Source organism: Chenopodium quinoa, unplaced genomic scaffold (genome assembly GCF_001683475.1).
Source record: "Chenopodium quinoa cultivar QQ74 unplaced genomic scaffold, ASM168347v1, whole genome shotgun sequence".
NCBI lineage: Eukaryota > Viridiplantae > Streptophyta > Magnoliopsida > Caryophyllales > Amaranthaceae > Chenopodium > Chenopodium quinoa.
In genome coordinates, this window is record NW_018743051.1 from 1117420 (window position 1) to 1138898 (window position 21479).

Here is a 21479-nt window from a genome sequence, read left to right on the forward strand (position 1 = left end):
TTCTCCCTATACACCATCTTTTCTTTACCCTTTCCTTTCACGTAGGTCTTTTTTCTTGGCATCTTAGGAGTCTTAAACTCAATTCCTTGTGTTCTTGGACCTAGACGATCTTTAAGAGGAGCTTTCTTATCTCCAAGACGACTCTTTCACATCAGACTTGCGTGATCCGAATCGTTCCCTCCTACTTCTAGGGTTAAACCATGCCTTGTATGCACTAGATAAGGGAGGAGGAGCTTGGTCACTTGCAGATACGGTCCAAAAAGGTCTTCCAATCCAATAAGCCTCGTACTTGTGAACGTTACTTCTCATGCAACGATACTTCACGAGGACTATCGTTATAGCGTGGAATTACTTGTTCAAGTCCATACTGCCGCATTAGTCGAGAAGGACAGTAAAAGGTCAATTTGGAAATACTAGGAACACGGACAATATGGAGTTTCATTCGTGCCAACCATCCTAGTAAGCCTCCACCAAGGCACCACCCAACGAATGGAAAATTCCCTCTTTGCAAAGAAATTTTTCCAATCTTCATACGACATATTCGCAGAGTAATTCTTCTTCCTACGGACTAAGTCGTTGGGGCCATATTTTTCAATATCGTCAGGGGCTTCAAATAATTCCAAACGCTCCATCAACCAAATCTGCCAAAAAAAAAAAAAAAATAAAAATTGCAGATTCCCGTGACACGGCAGTCTTAACCGTGTCAAGGCAGACCCCAACCGTGATGGCTTTACCGAGCGTATTTTTACCTGTAGTAGTACCAGAGAGCCCTTCCTGATGGCTTTCCGATCAACTTTTGCCTCGTCAAGACCACGAAATGTTTCTCCAAGGCACGTCGGCATAGGAGATCTTCCGGATTCTACATGCTCAAGTACAGACGCTAGACAAGCATGTCCTACCCTACCGTTTGCAAATAGTAGCTTGCTAAACATGCAAAAAATATATGCCCTTCTACGATACACATGATAAGACTCGGAGATAGGGCGATTAAAATATAAATTAGCAAGTTTTTCTAAGTCTACTTCATTACCACAAACAATTCTATTTAAATCTGGATCTGTTAGATTCAGATGGCGTTCAAAGTCTTGGTAATAATATTCACGTAAGGTAGGCATGGCAATAAGATTTCTAGCAGGAAATCCAAAGATTGCACCAAATTCCTCCGGCAGAGGACAGATTTCATCATAATCAAATTTGAAACAGTGTGTTTTTGGACTCCAATAATCTAATGCCGCTCTAAGAAAATCATGTTCAATAGCTACATGTCGCAGGGCTAGCAAACCCCTGACATGAAATAATTCTAACTCTCTTTTTTCAGCATTGGTCAAAGAATAAGACCAGTCGCGCAACGTATTATCAAAATTCTGAGACATGATTATTGAAATATGAAATTCTAAATTATTTTGTGTTTCGTAATTATGCATATCATGAATAATCTGGTCTTATTTTATAGCAAAAGCGCTCGAAACTGCCCAGAATTTATCTTTTCACACGCGTAAAACAAACCGCGGAATAATACGCGTCCCGTGACACGGGAAATTCCACCGTGTCACGGGAATCTTTGCGTGACATGGCAGGTTTTGCCGTGACACGGCACCTTGCACGTTATATTTTTTCATCTTTTCCGTATCTATCCGAATTTTTTGTATTTTCTTATCTTTAACGTTTATTTTTCAGTCTTTTCTGAGAGTTTTATTTCTAATAAAATTCTCACCTTTTTTTATTTTTATCTTTATTTTATTTTAAGATTTTATTTCTTTTGTTTTTTATTTTATTTTTCTTTTAGGGAAGATATTTTTTATATTTATTTATTCATCATTTTATTTTTATTTCTTTTCTTTTCTTTTCTTTTGGGGAAAGTAATTTTATTTTGAGTGTTTTTTATTTCTTTTCTTTTGGGGAAGGTCGGTACCCTCCATTACTCCACTTATGTTTTTTCGTCGTGTCATTAATAAGTACACAATCACACACAAAGAGTCTCAAACACACACAATAGTAGATATATAAACTGTAAATAATGTACAAAGAGTCGTAATACATAAATGTGTCAAGTGTCATCACAGTATGCACAAAAACCCTCGGTCAAAAATCTCTAGAATCAGAATCAGTCTCATCTTGACCCTGTGCATGTGGACCTCCCTGTGTGTATGGGAACGGCAAACCGAAGAGTCCCTCGACCATCCGAGTACGGGGAGTAGCGTCCCTACTAGTCCTCGTAGGCCCGGCAGTAGCTAAGCTCAAGGTAGGACCCGTCCAACAGGAAAATGGAGTAGACTGGCCCAAAGATACTGAAATCGTCGGCGAAGGCATCGTCCCATACATCGGAACCGAGAACAAGCCCGACAGCGGTGGAGGAATCCCGGATAATGGAGCCGAGAATGAACCAGGATCCAAAGGAGACCCAAACTCGGGAACTGGAGGCTGTGAAAATGACGGACACTGAGAAGACTGACCCTGCTGCCACTGAGCCTCCTGGAATGGCTGAGTAGTCTGAGGCTCTCGCTGAGATTGTCGGTGAACCTCAGGAGATCGTCTACCACGACCAAGCTCCTCCTCGTCCGAGCCTCTGGGCCTCGAGCGCGAGCGGGACCTCCGTCGCTACTGAAAAACACAAAATCAAAAGGTGTCAATGACGCAAAATAAAACAAATGGCAGAAATGAAGAAATAAGTGATACCTCAAGAACGTCGCTAGAGCTCCGACAACTCGCACCACGTCGAAGCTTGATGATGCAATACTTCAGCGCGTCCACCAGCTTCATAATTCCCATCACCTCCGGGCGGTTAGGCTGAGGATAAAACAAAGAAAAATCAGTAATAAGCAGCATTAAAAGAGTGGATAATGCGTCGAAGAAAACTCACCGGCTCAAAAACCTCGGGCACTGACTCCTGCGCCTGTCTATAACCCTCCGGCGCGTCAGCAATATGGTCCTCCGTGATACCGATCGGCCCAGGGTAGCGGACAGACTGAGGAATAATCTGAATCCTCCCCACAGGGTGGATGGTCGTCTAAAAATATGATCGAATAATCAAGTTATTCGACTATTTAAAACAGAGACTAGCAAAGAAGATTCTCGAAAGAAATCATACCTCGGGAAGACGGGGTGGAGGAGCCAGAGAGGGAAGCAAATCCCGCGCATAGTCGCTCTCCATGTGAACGAGCTCATGCCACGGAAGAGTGTAGCGCTCTCCCCTGTTGATCAACCCTCTGATCAAGCGGGAGTCCAGCATCGACTCTCGCGGGGATGAAGGCACCACGAAACGATCGTCGTTATGCTGACGGACGACTCGCTCCCCCAAATACAAGACGAAGCGCCCAGTACCAACCAAAATGGTACGGTACACTGAAAGACGTAGGGCCTCGGGTAGATCAGTCATCCCGGCCCAAGGACGATACTGGACATCGATGGGAACCTGGAAACCATAAAAAGTTAGGCATGAAACAACAGAAACAACATCAGAAGGAAAAAACGCAACAAAGCTAATCCTTACACCAACGGAAGAGGTGCCTCGGCGTAGTAGCCCACGAAGCGCTGGAACAGACTCCACCCGTGACTCTCCTCGGTCACGCCAGCTGGCTCCGACGGGGAAGTCATGGACCACTCCCCGACGCCGGCGAGGAGCCAAGCCTGGGAAGTACTCGTAGAACCATAACTGCAACAAAAATAACATTCAGCACACGAATCGAACAAGCCGAAATGAAACAAGAAGGGAAAAGATCATCACCTCTACGACTCTCCACAGGCCGTAAACGGTGATAGGGGACTCGTCATTCAGCTGACGGTAGCCATGACGTAGAGATAGAAGAAGATTCGCGTACCCAAGATTGGCCCAGCTGTAGGATCCTATCTCGGGAATCCTGGCCAAAGAGGGGAGGTAGCAGAGGAGCACGCATGAACTCCTGTCGGGAGAGAGGGTCATAGAGATCAGGATCAAGATGAAGATCCGCACCCGCTGCTCGGTCGTCGTATCCTCCATATCGAAGCCGCGAGCAAGAACTGAAGCCGACTCCGATCGTCCACTCCTAGGACCACCTCGAGACACCGGTCGGGTCCTGATGTGCTGAACGACCGGACCCAACAAATCAGCTACCTCAGCCAATGTCCAAGATAGATCAGACATCTAGCCTACTGCCCGGTCAGTAAAGCGCAGCTCGCTGATCATGCTGAAGTCCAGGGGGGTCACCGTCATCTCCCCCCAAGCAAAGTGAAACGTGTTGGTAGTATCCCATAAATACTCCAACAATGCGCGAACGACCGTCGCGCCGCAACCCCGGGGGCTGCGAAACCCTACAACCGCCGCGTAGAAATCGACCAAGCCAGACGACTCCCATAGGGTGCTCGTAGCAGGATCCCCCGTAATGACCTGGTAAAGTCGAGGGATCAAATCACCGGCCCCGGAACCATGCTGGCGAAGTGTGCCATCGACTATGCCGGAGAGTGCGCGGTGAGAGATGTGGTTTTCATGGCAGAAAACCAACTGGTCTGGGGTCCACGGAGGTGGAACCCACCTACCCCTACTCGTAGAAGTCCGAGGCTCGGACTCCAAGACGTCGTCGTCCACGCCCTCAGGGACAGTGGGAGTGTCCTCCCGAAAAGCCCGACGCCGGCCGCGGGTAGAAAGGTCGCAATCTCGTCGTCTAGGCATGCTATTATAAAAATCTAAATGTTTAGCATCATTTCCTAAACATTTTTTAAGGTGCATATTTATAATAAAAAAAATATCTAAATACTTAGCATCATTTCCTAAGCTATTTAGTTGTTTATTGAATTATATGCTAAATTTTATCTAAATGTTTAGCATCATTTCCTAAACATTTAATTCAAGTCGCATATTTACAATAACAATCTGAATACTTAGCATCATTTCCTAAGCTATTTAGTTGTTTATTGAATTATATGCTAAATTTTTACCTCAAGGCTAAAAATTGGCAAAATTATGGTATTTAGTTTCTCCATGACAAACTAATACTACAGTTCTCCTAGCCGCATGATACTATGTTCTCCATGACAATATAGTACATATGCAAAATATGAATCAACACATCATTTCACAAGATTCACCACCATTTTTTTCACCATTTCGAAACATGAACATTATTTCACAAAGTAACACCCAAAAATGGTGATTTGCTCAATTCTCCATGAAATCATGCAATTTTTGTCTCAAATTTCTCACAAACACACATGTACACATATACAAGTAAAACCATGGCAAGAATTTCAACATAAAGCTTCAAAATCAAAAAACCCCCAAATTGATTTTTTAGAGTTTGTCATGAAATTGTTAATGTGAAGTAAATTCAAAGCAAAAATCAAAGGGAGCTTACATGAATGTTTGTAAAGGGTCGAAAATGAGGAGAAGATCGAGAAATTACAACAAAATTGGTGAAATTCGAACTCCAAAACTCGAAAACGTGTTCCGGCCAACAGCGCAGCTGCCGCGACACGGGCAAGACTAACCGTGTCACGGCGACCTTCAAGCCTGACAGAGCTCCGACAAATCTGGGCGGAAACTCCGGGACAGAAACAGAAGCAGCAACGGAAACAGCAGCAGCGCAGTACAGTAGCCAAAAAACCGCAGCAAAATAAAAAAAAAAGGGAGAAAAAAAAATCAGACTAACCGTGTCACGGTCGCCGTTACCGTGTCACGGCGAGCTTCGACGGCCGGCGGTTAACCTCAGGCGTGGCACGGCAGTTTTTGGTAAGAAAGGAGCAAAAATGGTGAAGTGTGAAGGCAAGTGTGAAGAAGTGTAAAATGGTGAAATGGTGAAAACAAGCACGCAGATTTAAAGACAAAAAAGGAAAAAAAAGAGCAAAAGTGACCGTTGTTGACTGATTCAAACAGCGAAAAGAAAAAAAAAAGAAAAAGAAGAAAATAGGGGTCCCGTGACACGGGATACTTGTCCCGTCTGACGGGAATCCCTGACCGTGTCACGGGAACCTAATGACGTGACGCGGCAAAACTGAGCTTGGTCAGGGAATATTCTTAGCTTTTTGACTAGTTTGGCTGACTTTCCGAGCTTATTGGGCGATTATTTTTCGCTACAGTTACGCGGAAAATCCGAACTGATATTTAAGGGGGGCTAAAATTACCATTTTACCCCTGACAAGCGTCAAACCCTATTTTTCGGCATTTTAATCATTTAATATGGTCGGACAATCAGCTTAAGAATTGTGAATTATCTGCGGCCCACGTTCGGGGATAATCGAACCACTATACACTTATCAATTTTCAGCAATCGTCGGCTTTCCTCAGGCTTGGAAAGCGTTATCGGTGGATTTTTCTTCAAGTATAGAAAACCGCCAAGTCGACTTTCCTCAGGCTTGGAAAGCGTTATCGGTGGATTTTTCTTCAAGTATAGAAAACCGCCAAGTCGGCTTTCCTCAGGCTTGAAAGCGTTATCAGTGGATTTTTCTTCAAGTATAGAAAACCGCCAAGTCGGCTTTCCTCAGGCTTGGAAAGCGTTATCGGTGGATTTTTCTTCAAGTATAGAAAACCGCCAATTCGGCTTTCCTCAGGCATGGAAAGCATTATCAGTGGATTCTTCTTCAAGTATAGAAAACCACAAAATTCCTTTGTCGGCTTTCCTCAAGTATGGAAGGCATTAGCGGTGGATTTCTTCAAGCATAGAATGACACCAAATTCGTTCGTCGACTTTCCTCAGGCATGGAAAGTATTATCCGGTAGCTTTTTTCAGACTTAGAAAGGTACCAAACTCTTCAGTCGGCTTTCCTCAATCATGGGAAGCGTTTCAACCAATGTCACTCGGTAGATTCCTTCAAGCTTAGGAAGCTGCCAAACTCGTTTGTCACCGACACACTGGTGCCAGACACGTATTCTATCCCTTTACTCTTTTATCTGTGGAATTAACATTTTTCTGCAGGTCTCAGCGTATACAGAATGATTTAGGATCGCAGAACGTCTTTAATCATTCTCTGTCCCTATCGGCTACTTTGACTATCGTTTTTGAAACTAACGTTTCTACAAACTCAGTCAAAGTGGGGGCTTCTGTAGACACCTAAAAATGTCTCCCCAAAACCAATCCCGATGGTAAATAACCTTTCACCGCCACTGTTGGTCGGGTTTAGTATTTAATCCCGAGAGTGCTTAACAAATCGTATTTTATTAAATTCTTATTTTTGAAAGGTCCATGGATTAGTCTGGATGTTTGGTAAAAGCATAGTTTTAATTTTAGCCCAAGCTTATTAATTAATTTTAAGCCCAAACCTTTTTATTTTATTATTTATTTTTGGCCCAAACATTTTGTTTATTTTTATTTTCTTATTTTAGCCCGAATAATAAAAGTCAGAAAAAAAAAGCCCGAAATTATCAATCGGCACTTAAAAGCCGAAAGAAATTAGGGTTAAAAATGAATTTAGACGGAAAAATGGATTGGAACTGACCGTGTCACAGTACAGCCTGACCGTGTCACGGGAACCCTTCCCGTCTGACGGTGGGACTTCCCGTGACACGGGAGGTCTGCCGTGACACGGGAAGTTCCGTGTCCTTTCCGCGTAAACCCTTAACGCGTTTTCCGTTCCGTTTTCTGAAAATTTCCCGCGTCACTCCAAAGCTGACCGTGTCACGGGAATGTGTACCATCTGAAGGTACTGTCTAACCGTGTCATGGTACAGTCTAACCGTGTCACGAGATACTTTTTTAGGGTTTTTATCATTTTAGGGTTCCGTGTGCTCCCTCAGCACATTTCCCTATAAATACCCCCTCATTTCTGATGTACGGGGCAACCAGAATTTTATTATTCTTATTTTCTCTCTTCTATGCTATTAATCTAAACCCTAGCCTACCCTTTTCACTTCAAAATTCCTTCTTCAAGCACCCAAAGGAGTCCATATTTTACTCGAGATTCTGTCCTTAAGCCAAGGCGTGAAAGGTAGAATCGTTTGAGGGTTTGGCCCCAAAATCAACCTTATTTTATTTTATTTAATTTAGTTATTGTTTTATTATTTCCTTGAAGTTACTAACTCGTTTATTATTTTGTAGTTGCAAACAAACAGATTCAAAGTAAGGATCGTGCTCTTTTATTATTATTGTTATTTTTCTAACAATTTTACGTTTTTGGAATTGTGATTAATTGGTTTTAATATTAATGTTTATTCTATTATTTATTGATCACCATATTGCATGTTAAAGGGAATGTGTAATTGAAAATCACGACTAATAAGATAATTTGGACAACCGATTTAGGATCCTTTTAATCTTATTATTAATTGAAGTGATCACCAAATTTTAGAATTATGTGTGCATCAATTTTAAACCAATTTAGTTAAATAATAGTTTGGAGCGAATTGAATTATTGCTTGTATGCCTTTGAGATCACAAGAATGCTTTTCACTATAAGAATCGAGTAGAGGCCAATACGGGCGAATGTGACTCCATGACTCACTTCGTACCATCATCCCCGATCCTCCTTTCGTGGTTCCGAACCATATGGAGTTAGTAATCTCATGGATTATGAATGGGGTGTAATCTTCACGGGTCAATCGTTATTGCTTTCGTTGTCCCTTATTCGTGGTTGCCTTTTATGATCCGTGAACGGTTTACAAGTTCCTTAAAAACTTGTTGGCGGTTCCCTACTTTATTTGTCCCTAATCGTAATGTCAATTCCCACTTCCTATAAGTGCCAAACATATTCACCACATGCTTTTAACGTAGGCGCACTTCGAACGACGCCTACACATATATATAAACTTACATATTTTCATTAAAAAAAGCTGTAATATTACAATTTTGGTCCAAAAAAATAAAATACAATTTACACACAAAGGCTGAAATAAAATACAAGTTAAAATAATTTTTTTTTTTTTAAAAAAAGGCAGTTCTCATTCCTTATATAATGCTCTCCATTGTTGTCTGGTCTGAAACAGTACACACCACCACCTCATTATACTTGTCTCCAATCAACCGCTGCCTTGCTCGTAGCATTTCATAGGCTGCCCAAAATAAGATGGTAGCCAATGCCTTTCCAATCCACTCCCTACATCCGAGTGCATGCCTTGCACCTAAAAGCAGTACCATGTTAAAATAATTGAGAACTCGACAAGTTTCTGAGCAGCCAACTTAAAACAACTAACCTACTAATCTTAGCTGAACAAAGTACAACCTTAGAAGTTTGAATAAACACCTTAAGAAGTACTAAAGACAATCAGTAATACCTTAAAAAGTTTGAATATGCAAGAACTCAGGTTCACAAAAGCTCCAAGAAACATGATTTCTGTCAAGAATATTACAACAATAACAATGACAAAGGTTAGCAAACGAAAATATGGAAACAAGCTAAAAGATACAGCAGCATTGACACAATCTATGAAAATAATTCCCACCAAGTTAATATGATACTAGTACAAAAGAAGTGTATAGATCTGCCAGAAGCAGAAAGGAATACCGACATTTAGATAGCAGAAGCTGAGAACTGCACACCAAACTTCATGACAAACCACAATGAAGAATTGACAAGGATATCATGTCAAAAAATAGATAAAATAAAATTGAAAGGATTTATAAACAAACTCGCAATCCTCTCTTCAACACTAACATCTTAACTCCCAAGTCAAAGTTTTCCTAAAATATCAGCCTAGTTCCTTCCACAATACTTCACAAATCAAATCCCTCAACCTTACTGTGATACTGTCTGTCGAGTCACTACACTTTTTTTCTGACGTTTTTTTTTTGTTGTCTAGTCACTACACTTTAATTAGTACGAGTTTCATAAAAAAAAAAAAGGGCCTCTCCTCAAAGTGCTCCCTCTAAAGAGCTTCGTCTCCTGTAATGGATGATAATCAACAAACTGCTGTCCAACTAACATTGAAGAGTTAAAAACGATACTATAATATTTCAGCCTGATTTCAATTCATCACAACATCTTAATTAAACGACATAAATGTCAGCACAGTGTAAATCTTCCAAGACTCAATATTTACAAGGTATATGACAATGTTATAGACAAATCTATCTTACATTTTACAAATCCAAAGAAGCCGAGATATATATTCAGCTAGAAAGGTACTGCAGAGAGGATTAGTTATAGAAAACAAATTCTATAGTTGTCAGCCCAATATAATAATAAGAAAAAAAAGTAATCATCACTTTAATCTGAATTTAAATAATCCATTGAATCTTTAATCAATAATCACAAATCAAAATCACATTCCAGGAAAAACTAGCTACATTGGACAGCAACATAGTTCATTGGGTGTTCACTGGTCAGATAGCATACATTAAGGCAATGTTCTCCTCAATTTACTTAGACTTGCTTCAACCAAAATAAGTATCTTAACCTCAAATATAACAAATTCCATACGTTCAAAACATACCCTCACAAGTTCAAACAGAATAGGTTCCAAACTTCCAATGTCAAAAATAACTTGGAGGGAAGACAACCTAAAGTCTACAATCCCGCCAAACGTTCCGGCCAACGTTGTACTCAACCTCCAGCTGACTACAACACTTACCTTCATCATATAATTTATAATCAAATAAAATTCAACAATCTAAATCATGTTTAGCTCTATCAATTATCAATTAACACAAAAAAAAAAAAAAAAAAAAAAAAAAAAAAAAAACCCTTCAAGAAAATTGTACTGCAACCTTTTTCATGCATTTTTGCCTAATATATTTACAGCAAAAAGGGAAACCCATGAACTTACTCAATAAGACTCCCCCAATCTGACATTGCTCTCACTTTAGCATAAACAAACATCATCATAAAGGGAAACCCTTAACTAGTTAGCATTATCACCACCCTATTCCTTTTCTATTCTCTAACCAAAGACCATTTTTGATGGGAATGGTTTTAATTCAAAATCTTCCTTTAATTTTCTTTCCTTCCCTTTAACCAATTACCTTTCCACTTCTTAACAAAAATCTAAAGATTTTTAAAGTAAACGTGCTCTAATTGTTCCTAGAGCAGAGTCTAACTTTTTTCACTACTCAACAACCAATTAAACTCAACTAAAGCATATTAATCAGCAATCATAACATAATAGCAATCTCCGTATTCAATGACATAATATATCAATTGTACAAAATAATGAGCTACCACTTGAGTAGAATACAATCAATACTTTATTGTTGCAAATAGTCTGCTGGTACACATTTACGGCCAAACACTTACCATAACATCAGTCTAAGTCAACAGCCCAACAGAAAACAGATAAGTAAGTCCCAAAGAAACACTGACTACACAAAGTCCCTAAGTACAAATTGTTGGTTTACCATAACATCAATCTAAGTTAATCATGAAACAATCACAATTATAATAAAAAATAATAATCGAAATTTTTAGGTTTGACACCAAATTTCTCATAAAAACAACATGAAATTGCAAAAATGAAAGAAAAAACGATAGATTCGAAAGAGAAAGCAAGAAATACCAAAACTCCGAGCTCCCAAGAAGCATTTTTGACCATGAATACCACGAACAACCTGAACTTCGTCACATTGAGGACATTTCTGGCGAGAGGTTCTAGAAAGTGATGACAAATTCAACCGCAAAATTTACAGAAATTCAACAACAATACCCCAAAAAATCGACCAGCAAAACCCCAGAAATTTGACCCCAAAACCTCGAGAATTTCGACCCCAAAACCTACAAAGTCGACCACTAATCGAAAACCCTAGATAATCCGAGCCAAAACCCCCTAAATTCGAACAAATCCAAGCCACAACCCTCTGTTTTCGAGCAAAAAATCGACCCAAAACCCCCACAAAATTCGACCACTACTCGAAAATCCTAGAAATCCGAGCCAAAACCCCCTAAATTCGAACAAATCTGAGCCACAACCCTCTGTTTTCGAGCAAAAAAATTGACCCAAAACCCCCCACAAAATTGAACTACAAAAACCGCAGAAAATCGAGCAAAAATACCCTTAATTCAAGCAAATAACATTTGAAAATTCAAAAGATCTAAGCTAGGAGGCTGGATTTTCGTAAACATCGCCGCCGCGTATGGTGAAATGAAAGGGAGAAAAGGAGAGGAGAGAGGACAGAGGAGAAAGAGGAGAGAGAGAGAGCGATCAGAAAGAAAGGGAAAGAAAGAAGAGAGGAAAGAAGGAAAAATAAGAGGACCGTTTTTTTTAACAGTTTATTCCCACCGGTTTAAACCGGTGCCATTTCACTAATTTGGCACCGATTTAGTTTGAACCGGTGCCATTTCTATTATAAAAAATTCCGCCTAATTTTTTCCCTCCGATTTTTAAGAACCGGTGCCAATAACTCGGTGCGCATTTGAGTTTTTCTACTAGTGACTTATCGCATTTCTTCACCAACTCCTTGGCGTCTACCTCAAGAGTGGGCTAAAAATAATGTCGTCTGACTCTGATGGCTAGGGACTTGCCGCCTATGTGGGAGGCACAGAATCCCGTGTGCAAGTCTTCGAGAACTTCCTTCCCCTTTTCTAGGGTGACACACTTCAACAGAGGCTTCAGAAACCCCGCCTTGAAGAGTTCTTCGTTTCTCAACTCGAAGCTTGCAGCTCGCTTCTTCAGGACGGTTGCCTCCTATGGCGAATCAGAAAGTGTTCCTTCTGAAAGGTAGGCCCGGATGCCATCCATCCAGGTAGAGCTTCGGTCAAGAATTTCAATGGGGTCTTCATAGATGCTTCTTTTTCCAAGAACTTCCCAGAAGACTAACCGAGGCGTATCATGGCAGGCGAAAGATGCCAGCTTTGACAATGCATCCGCCTGGTTGTTGTCCGACCTGGGTACTTGATTCAAGTGAAACTCTTCAAGTGACCCAGCCTCCTCTTTAACCGCCTGAAGATACTTGATCATAGCCGGATGAGTTGCTTCAAATTTTCCCTCATACTGGCTAACGATCAACTGTGAATCAGAGTAGGCGTCAATTTTCATTGCCCACGTCGCCTTACACATACGGATACCGGCTAGCAGAGCTTCATATTCCGCCTCATTATTAGAGGCCTGAAACTTGAACCGTAGTGCAAACTCATATCTGTCCCCTTCAGGAGACTCGTAGATTACACCTGCACCACAGCCGTTCTTTGTAGAGCTCCCGTCTACATACACTTTTCAAACCTGGTTAAGATTATCCGGAGCCACCGGACGGGTCATTTCAACAATGAAGTCGGCAAACGCCTGACCTTTCACTGCCTTTCTTGGTTCGTAAGTGATTTCAAGACTTTGCATTTCAATAGCTCATTTCAACATTCTCTCGGATGACTCCAAGGTGGACATTGGCCGCTTGAGTGGCTGGTCGGTGTAAATCACCACCGGATGTGCCAGAAAGTAAGGCTTTAGCTTTTTGAATGTCATATACAAAGCAAGGCCAAATTTTTCAACCATGGGGTACCAGAGTTCAGCATGTTTGAGAACATGGCTAATGAAGTAAACCGGGAGCTGAACGCCGTCTCGCTCAGCAAGGAGAACGGCACTGAGAGCATGATCTGAGACAGCTAAATACATGTACAACGTCTCCCTAGGCAAAGGACAGACCGGCCTAGGTAGAGAATGCAAGTTTTCTTTTAACTTCTGGAATGTCGTCTCATCATCGTCTCCCCATTCAAACCTGGTATTCTTCCTGATTGCTTGGAAAAAGTAAAGGCATTTGTCGCCTGACCGGCTGAGAAACCTCCCCAAGGCGGCCAAGAAACTAGTGAGTCTCTGAACTTCCTTGACAGAACGGGGTGACTTCATGTCAACCACCGCCTGTATCTTTTCGGGGTTAGCCTCTATCCCCCTTTGATCAATCAGCAATCCGAGAAACTTCCTAGACTCAACACCAAAGACGCATTTCTTGAGGTTTAACATGACCTTATACCGCCTGAGGGTGTGATAAGTCTATTTTATATATATTTTATTCCCCTTCCCATGGTCATATTTGTGCTTATTTGAGCTCTTCGGAGCTATTTTTATTACTAATATACATTTTCTAGTGTTTTTGTAGAGTTGGTACTATTTTGTAGGAATTTGCAGATTTATGATAATTCATGAGCTTATTGAGCCACTACGAAGACATTAGAGTCGGATCGTATTTTATGACCGGATATTTAAAGCTCAAGATCGAGTTAAAGGAATTTAGTTCGTTGATTAAGGGTTCGGTTCGTAAGTACAATACTTTGTATTATTACGAGCCTAAGATATATGACGAAGAAGGAAATATCGGACCAAGTAACGAGGCCACGAACCACACTTAAATTATTGGCTGGGTGTGAAGGAAGCGGGCCCAATCGCGCCGCCCGATCGGGTGAGTATGCCGCAAGTTAGTTTAGGTCGGGTAGACAAACAATTAATTAAAGCTAAACGAAAAAGTAGAGAAACATCAAAACACAACGTACCAAAACCACTAGGTTCATTTTAAATAATAATATTCAGTACTATGTGATGCATGAACATTAACTATATGATTAAGCATAGGCTATTAAATAAAGTTGGCAGCCAAATTATATAAATGTTGGATGTTTGGTACCAAACAAATGAATTGATACTCCTTGTGCCGCACATTGATCATGATATTCTTATATTGTTATGCAATTATCATAAATTATGGAGATGATCACAAGCGTCATGCAAGTGGTGCTCAATTTTCCATAAATTAGTTTGATGAATTACTTAAGGCCGATTTATCAATTAATATTCAAGAGTTGTAGCTGGTGATTGTCACGGTAAAACTTGCATATGTCAATAATCTTTTTTTTGTTGTTGTTATTGAATACTAGATATAAGCCCGTGCGATGCACGATTCTAGTAAATATTTTTAATTAATTTAAGATTTTTTTATATGAAGATCATTCATCGGATATTTGAATAAAATTCCTAATATCATAAGATAATTTTTTTTTTTTAATTTTAACACTAAACTTATCTTTTGTAGGTTTATTTATTTTGCGTGGCACTTGAATTTAAAATCCCAAACCTTATTCTTCAATTTTGCTTAATAAAAAATAAATGACAATTAAAATAAGTTCTTTGCAAATGCGTTTTTTTATATACTCGTTCTGTTTCAAAATGATGGTGTCATCTAAAATCTTTTAACTATTAAAAAAATAAGGGGAAATCTTCTAAATTTCTATAATTTTTATAATATTTGCTAGGGAGAGATTAAAGATATTTATGATCAAAGATTTACATCCATATATGTAAAAAAAGATAATTATTAGTTTTTTAAAATAAATTAAATTTTAATTGTTCACAATTCGTTATTTTTATCTATGTGGCAAAATTCTTAAATCTTATTCGTCACTTTTTCTTAGGTGGCAAGTGAATTTTTTAATTCTAAAATAAATTATTAATCTAAAATTTCATTGGTCAAAATAATATCTTTTCTTATGTGGCGCGTCGAATGCTCTCGAAAAATGCCTACCTTATTTATATATATTAGATTTAGGGTCTGTTCATATTTACTGAACTGAGCTGAACTGAACTGAACGAACTGATTGGAGCTGAACTGAACAGAACTGAACTGATTGGAGCTGAACTGAACAGAACAGAACTGAACTGAAGAGCTGAATTGAACTGAACTGAACTGAAAATAAGTAAATATGAACAGGCCCTTACCATGTTATAAAAATATGACTATTTCGTTCTTTCTCTTGTATGTGTTTGAAATTCGGGCCTGTTCATATTTATTGAACTGAGCTGAACTGAACTGAACTGATTGGAGCTGAACTGAACTGAACTGAACTGATTGGAGCTGAGTTGAACTGAACTGAACTGAACTGAAAAATTAAAATGCATAAAACTGAACTGATTGGAGCTGAACTAAACTGAAAATAAGTAAATATGAACAGGCCCTTCATTGTCCACGTCTTCACTCTCTCTCTCTCTCTCTCTCTCTCTCTCTCTCTCTCTCTCTCTCTCTCTTTGACGAGAAGAAAAAGGATTTCATTAATGAAAAATAGTCAAACGGTACTTACAAACAATTACTAGGAAATATAAATTCCAACACAAGTACAAATCACCATAGAACTACTTACATCGTAGATTCGATCAACGATCGCCTTACTAAAAAAACTTTATCCGAAGCAATACAATATGTGAGTTAGCACTAATTTGATTTGAGATCCACGGATGAGTAGTTGTTTGGGTGAAAAAACTCATATGACATTCTAGATACTTTCGGAGACGATGAAACCCTAAATCTTCAAACTTTAGTACACGAACAAACAAAGAAAAAAAAAAACCCTAAGTGAATAAACACCATCATAAATATGAGATCCATTTATTGAAAGCAATTAAAAAGTTTTTTGGGGCTTACCATCAGTAAAAACACCGGTGGAAGCCCTACAAAAAATTTACAATTGAAATCAGTAGAAAATAGATGAAAGAGAAAGAGAGAAAAGAAAAAGAGTGAAGGAAAACCTTCAAAAAAGCAGAAAAAAAAAATCTAGCAATGGAGACTAGAAAAACCCTTCCAAAGGGAAACCCTAGGGGGAACCAAAAAACCCTCCTAAGGTAAAAACCAGAAAAATTATGTTATTCGATAGTGTACAACACAATATACGAAATATTCTGTAAGGTCAGTGCTCCATTTTTTTTTATTTTAAAATTATCCACAATAAACCTAATTAACTAATGCACACAATGATCAACCAAACATCATGTTTAATGAAGTGGATGAAATAACAGTTATTCGATACAATGACTATGAAGCCTAAATATAATCGATCTTTTTTCTTGATTATTCATTTGGATTATTATATTGAAGCAATTAATTTATAAGTGAAACTTTCAATAAGATAATTAATTTTAGTAAAAAGAGTAAAAATTCATAATTAAAATCATGGTAAAACTTTCATAGGCAATAGAATTATTAAGTCACTTTCCCAAATCATTCTCCACTGTTTGAAAGTTTCTATCTTTCACCCCCCTCTATAAGTAATGTTTAATAGTAGCTTTAAAGTGGTTCCTAGTTAAACTAATTCAATGTTTTTTTGGTGCATACTACTAATGCAAGGATAAAACTTTTAAAAGTGGAGCAAATACATAGACTTTTCATCGATACAATGTCTTGTTTATATCATATCCTCATCGACAGTTGAATCCTATTCGATAATGTATCTTTAGTTTGTAATTTGTACATTCGATCAAACAATTATTAATTCAATTCTAATACAAAGTAGAAAATAGTAACGAGTTTTAGAAGTCACGCTATTACTTACATATGTCAATAATTTTTAAAAGTTTACTTTTCCGTTATTTCACCATGTTTAGAAGTTACCGTCCCACGTCCCCACTCTCCTTTCCTCTATCTTCTTTCCACTTCCATTATTAAAAAAAACCCAAAACCTCCCAATTTCTTCCACTGTTCACGTCTCCGCTCTCTCTATTTTTTCTATTTCCACTATAAAAAAATCTATTCGGTAGTTTATAACTAAATATACGAAGCATTTTGTAAGGTTAGTGCTCCATATTTATGATTAAAAAATTAGCCACATAAAACTAATTAACTAATGCACGCAATGATCAACCAAACATCATGATTAATGAAGTGGATGAAATGACAGTGATTCGATACAATGACTTTTTTTATAGCACATCATCATTGATTATGAAGCCTTAATATAATCAGTCTTTTTCTCGATTATTCATTTGGTTGGATTATTATATTAAAGCAATTAATTTATAATTGAAACTTTCAATCAGATGATTAATTTTAGTAAAAAGAGTAAAATTGCGAAATTCAAGTCACGGTAAAACTTTCATATGTCAATAAAATTATTTACTTTCCCAAGTCATCTCTACTATTTGAAAGTTTTTATCTTTCATCCCCCTCTATAAATAATGTTTTATATAACTTTAAAGTGGTTCCTTGTTAAACTAATTCAATGATTTTTGGTGCACACTACTAATGCAAGGATAAAACTTTGAAAGTGGAGCAAATACATAGACTTTATATCGATACAATGACTCGTTTATATCATATCCTAATCGACAATTGTATCCTATTCGATAATGTATCTTTAGTTTGTAATTTGTACATTCGATCAAAAAATTACCGATTCAATTCTAATAGAAAATAGTAACGAGTTTTAAAAGTCACGCTATTACTTACATATGTTAATAAAATTTTAAAAAGTTTTAAAAAGTGTACTTGTTCATTCTTTCACCGTGTTTAGAAGTTACCGTCCCACGTCCTCACTCTCAATCAACACTGAAGAAGTGAAAATTGAAGAACCCTAACAATTCGATAAGTTCTGGATTCTTCATGGCCATTGTTCAATCGATTAAGATCCGAGAGGTATGGTCTGATAATCTTGAATCTGAGTTTTTGTTGATTCGATCTTTGATCGACGATTACTCCTTCGTTGCCATGGATACGGAGTTTCCCGGCGTACTTTTCCGGCAATTCGGAAGCGAATCGCGGCCGAAGTACACTTCTCCGGGGAAACACTACTCACTGTTGAAGCAGAACGTCGATGCTTTGAAGATCATTCAATTAGGGTTAACTTTGGTGGATTCCAAAGGAAATCTGCCCAATCTCGGAAACCCTAAGATCGGCTACATCTGGCAGTTCAATTTTAAGGATTTCGATGTAACGACGGATAATCAGTCGCCGGATTCCGTCGAGTTGTTGAGAAATCACGGCATCGATTTCGCTCTGAATTTGAAATCTGGAGTTGATTCAGTGAAATTCGCTGAGTTGATGATGTCGTCTGGTTTGGTGTGCAACGATAATTCAATCACTTGGCTGACATTTCACTGTGCTTACGATTTCGGTTATCTGGTTAAAGTGTTGACTCAGTCGCAATTGCCGAGTGAGCTCAGTGTGTTTGTTAAGCTGGTGCGGATTTTCTTTGGGGGGAGAGTGTTTTGATGTCAAGTACATGATCAGGTTCTGTGATGGGTTGTATGGTGGATTGGATCGTGTTGCGAAGGCATTGGAGGTGAAGCGAATGGTCGGGCAGTCGCATCAAGCCGGTTCCGATAGCTTGCTCACATGGGTTGTGTTCGAGAGGATTCGAGAAATTTTCTTCAAGAAGCCTGGCAGCATTGACAATTATGCTGGAATGTTGTATGGGTTAGAGACTTCTTAGTAAATTCTCTTCTTTGATCATGCTCTAATGTAAATTAATGCCTTTGGATATGTCGTCATTGATGATAGTTTCAAGAATATAGTATAGTCCAGTTTTAATTTAATCTGGCTTCATTTCTTCTTTGATTTTCGTTTTTTAAAAATTCTTTAGTTTATTTTTTCTTGCTTATGCTTTTATATTCTCTTTACCTTATTTATATTGCTCCTACGATTCCTGAGAGAAATATTGAGACTAGAGCTGAATGTGATATTTGTGGTTTTCGCAGACGGTGAGGAAGTCGAAACTGCTTTATGAACTTCTAATGGAAATTGGGGATTTTGGAGGTACAAAAACTGAGTGCTTTTAGATGCAGTATTAGTGATATTCAAGTTTTGGGACTGTATTTGTTTAGTAATTCAGCTTGTTAGGGAGCTTGGGTGTTTTATTGATTGAATAGGATTGGAAGTGTACAAATTTGTGTATTGAAAAAAGAAAATTGGGTAAATTATGGATATATAAATAGGTCTATCTTGGTTTCTGTTTCAAAGGCTATGGAATAATGGTGGAAATTTGGAACAAGGAGTTATCTTAGCTACTTATCTCTTGTCTGTTTTAACAGTCGAACATTGGAAAATTGTGTATATCACTTTACAATAATTTTCAGCTTTTTAGAGATTTAGACAACCAAACTAGTGAAGGTATTTTTGAAATTTGATGTTATTATTGTTACTTGTCTAGAGTTTTCCATCCAGTTATTCATGTCGAGAAAGAGGAAAGGGAGCTGGTGTATTTGTTTTTGTTTAATCTCTTATTTATGATTAGTTAATTTGGAGCAATGGTATTTGGTGTTCCAGATTGTTACCCCTTCCCTTGAGTTATATCTATATCTATGATAGGGTGAGATTTTGAAGAGTTGGATATAGCTGGAAGCCTGGAAGTTTGAGCTTAGCTTTAAGAAGTCTCCGCTGGGGTTGAGAGAAGTTTATCGAGAATGTCTCCAATGGGTATAGTTTGACATGTTAGCTGAAGGGACTTTTGTCTTTATCAACTTGCATATCTTTGCTTTGGAGTTTGGACTGTCTAATTCTTTAAGATTGTGGGATGCTTGAGATAGTATAGGTCTTGGAGCCTATGCATAGGGCAGGAGGTGGAGGTGAAGGTGAAGGTGAGTAGTTGTATCATTGGTACATTTCCTTGAGTAAATCATTTCTGTCTTATAATATAGAATGTTCTGATTAGAATTACATTTAGGCTCTATTCTCTTCACCTTTTGCTGAATTGAAATTAATTTTATCGAAACTTATTTTATCAAACTAAACTTATTTTTACTGAACTAAAATTATTAAAACTTATTGTTACTGAACTAAAATGATTAAAACTTATTGTTACTGATTATCTATTATATTTGTTCTTTAATGTTACTGATTATAAATTATTTTTAGTGAACTAAACTTAACTTATTTTTACTAAATTGAAATTATTTTGACGGAATATTATTATTTAAGATGAAGAGAAAAGAACATTAGTAGGATAAGCTATAAAAATTTGTTTGTTGACTTCACAGAGCCAAGATCCACAACAATGAAAAAGAGAACCTTGTTCAGATTTCTTTTTTGCCGTTTATGACCTAGTCAACTTCACCCTAGAGTTGGATGATTATGAATTATGGTTTTATATTTTTTAATTTGAACAGTTGCCATAAGTTTTGCCTATTGTGTATGAAGAACATTAAGGTGTTCCTTGGTGAGGCATATTTTCTGGGAAGGTTTATACAGATATGTTCTGAGTTCATAGGTACATATTCAGTATTGGTAACATTGTAATGCCTATGAAAAATCCAATCTTGGATGAATAAGCTCTATAAAACAATAAATGACCTTGAAAAATCCATGGGTCCACGTTGCCATGGATAAAACCATTGTTAGAGGTAAAAGATGATAAATATGTATAAATATGTGTTAATAATGAAATAAGAGATAATTAAGGCAAAATCATGAATCTGTAATTGACATAATTATGAAATTACAGATAATTAAATCATAATTTTCAACCTGCATTTGAGATAACTATCAAGTTATTATTAATGGAGAAATTGATAATGTTGATTAAGGCATTAATATGTGTGTTTTATTTTAATGATGATTATTCAATGGTTGAACATATACTACCTCCGGTTCAATTTACTCGTAACAAAGGGGTATTATTTGTGAGACATCAAATATTCCTTTGTTGCGAGTAAATTGAACCAGAGGTAGTAGAACGAATGACTTATCAATAAAAAAACTTGATGACTTAAGAAGGCGCAAGTCACTTCTTTCTTCTTTGTAAGGCCTATATTAGTAAATAAATATTTAAATAACAAAATTTAATTAGAAAATATTAGGTTTAATGCTCCATAGTCTATTACAATTGATTCTATTTAATTTTATTCCATAAATAAATATGATACGCATTATTTTATCATTATTACTCTAACTTTTGTTTGATTATTTT

At 37.9% G+C, this 21479-nt stretch overlaps 1 long non-coding RNA gene and 1 pseudogene across 1 annotated transcript; one reads left to right on the forward strand and one right to left on the reverse strand.

Moving 5' to 3' along the window:
- Window positions 1-8755: 8755 nt before the first annotated feature.
- On the reverse strand, window positions 8756-12074 carry LOC110731014. The gene is made up of 3 exons (XR_002513221.1): window positions 11392-12074; window positions 9175-9233; window positions 8756-9021 (listed from the first exon to the last, which is right to left on the reverse strand). It is a non-coding gene; the product is annotated as an uncharacterized LOC110731014 (long non-coding RNA).
- A 5987-nt stretch (window positions 12075-18061) lies between these two features.
- On the forward strand, window positions 18062-19127 carry LOC110731015 (annotated as a pseudogene).
- Window positions 19128-21479: the final 2352 nt, after the last annotated feature.